This window comes from Gastrolobium bilobum, unplaced genomic scaffold (assembly GCF_033153095.1).
Source record: "Gastrolobium bilobum isolate Gb01-03AN ecotype WA unplaced genomic scaffold, APGP_CSIRO_Gbil_v1 utg68149, whole genome shotgun sequence".
Classification (NCBI taxonomy): domain Eukaryota; kingdom Viridiplantae; phylum Streptophyta; class Magnoliopsida; order Fabales; family Fabaceae; genus Gastrolobium; species Gastrolobium bilobum.
In genome coordinates this window covers 967-2,864 of record NW_026897603.1, presented here as the reverse complement: position 1 = coordinate 2,864, position 1,898 = coordinate 967, and the positions used below count along the sequence as shown (strand labels likewise).

General features: G+C 42.1%; 1 non-coding gene across 1 annotated transcript; it reads right to left on the bottom strand.

Annotated features, from left to right (window-relative positions):
- Positions 1 to 423: 423 nt before the first annotated feature.
- LOC133308489 (small nucleolar RNA R71) lies at positions 424 to 530 on the bottom strand. Its single transcript, XR_009751171.1, has one exon. It is a non-coding gene; the product is annotated as a small nucleolar RNA R71 (small nucleolar RNA).
- Between the last annotated feature and the right edge of the window lie 1,368 nt (positions 531 to 1,898).

Genomic DNA, 1,898 nt, shown 5'->3' with positions numbered 1-1,898 from the left:
GCATCAAGTTCGACGGAACCTAAGGAGGAACCGATGGCAGAAAACAACCAACTCACTCCAAGGACTTTGGGGGATTATATGACTCCAGCCCGAGTTCCGCAGATGGCGAGCATTGTTAGACCGGCCATAGAAGCTAACAACTTCGAGCTGAAGTCGGCGCTGCTACAACTGATTCAAAAAGATCAGTTCACTGGAGGAAGCACAGAGAACCCCTATAGTCATCTTGATGATTTCCTACTTTACTGTGATACATTAAAAGTGAATGGAGTTTCTCGTGACGCTATCTTGCTCAGACTATTTCCATGCTCATTGAAGGATGATGCAAGAGCTTGGCTGCAGTCTCAACCTGAAGGAAGCATAACCAGTTGGGATGACTTAGCAAGAAAGTTCTTGGCCAGATTCTTCTTAGCTTCAAAGATGGCAAGGCTCAAAGCAGAAATTACTGCTTTTGAACAAAAAGAAAGTGAATCCTTGTACGAAGCATGGGAAAGATTCAAAGGATTGCTCCGAAAGTGTCCTCAACATGGAATCGAAGCATGGGAGAAAGCAAGAATTTTTTTTCAAGGGATGACGCCCAACACAAGAACACTGGTAAATGCTGCTGCAGGAGGCTCCCTGAAGACAAAAACTCCAGAGGAAGCGCTAGAATTGTTGGAATCCTTAGCTTCTCAAGAATTTGACAATGCCCCAGTTGCACAAAGGAGAGCAGGAATTATGAAGCTCGACGGCTATGATGCAATCTTAGCCCAAAATGAACAAATGCTGCAAATGCACAAGAAACAACAAGAACAATTAGATGCTCTTACTAAGCAATTTAATCTTTTTCAAATTTCTTCTGTTAGTAATTCTCAAATTAAATGTGGTATTTGTGCAGAGGCTCATGCAACTGAAGATTGTGACTACATGAGAACAACTGAAAAGCCACCAGCGGAGGCCAATGGACTCTGGTATGATCAGAAGAATCAGAATCAACATCCAAGGTTGAGTCACAAATCCAACCATCAACTCAATCCTCCCCTTCCAGTGCAACCACATACCCCACAACAAAGTAACACTTCTGTGTGGGAGAAAGCTTTTGCACAGCTATGCAAGACCACTTCTGATTATATTTAAGGTGCAAATGCTTTCAGAGAGGACACATCTTCTTTCATGCAAGAGACTAGAGCAGCACACCGGAATCAAGAAGCTTCCATAAGAAATCTGGAAATTCAGATTGGCCAATTGTCAAAGCAATTTTCTGAGAGAGCTCAGGGTACTTTTCCAAGCAACACAGTTATCAATCCAAGGGAGCATTGCAATGCTATCACCACTAGGAGTGGGACAGTGATTCAGCCTATAGAGGAGCAGCCCGAAGAAAAGAAGAAGGATGGAGAAGCATAAGTTGAAGAAGAGAAGGAAGAAAAGACAAAGGATACAATTGAAGTTGACAAAAGAAATCCTGAAAAAGCCGAAAAGAAACTATTCAAGTGGGAGAAGAAGAAAGCTCTTGAAAGACAAAACAAGCCATTGGATCTCTCCTCATATGCTCGAATCCCTTATCCTCAGAGATTAAAGAAAGATATTCAGAAGCAGCAGTGTTCAAAGTTTCTAAACATATTTAGGAGGTTGCAGATCAACATTTCTTTTGCTGAAGCTTTAGAGAACATGCCCAACTATGCAAGGTTCATTAAGGATCTATTATCAAGGAAGCGTAAGTTGCAGGAATGTGAGATGATGAATCGGACGGAGGAATGTAATGCTATCATAAAAAAGAAGTTACCCACCAAAGTCAAGGATCCAGGGAGCTTCAACATTCTATGCACTATAGGGGGCAAAGTGGAGGTGGACAATGTTTTATGTGATCTTGGAGCTAACATCAATGTCATGCCACTCTCCATGATGAAGAAGCTGAGGATTAC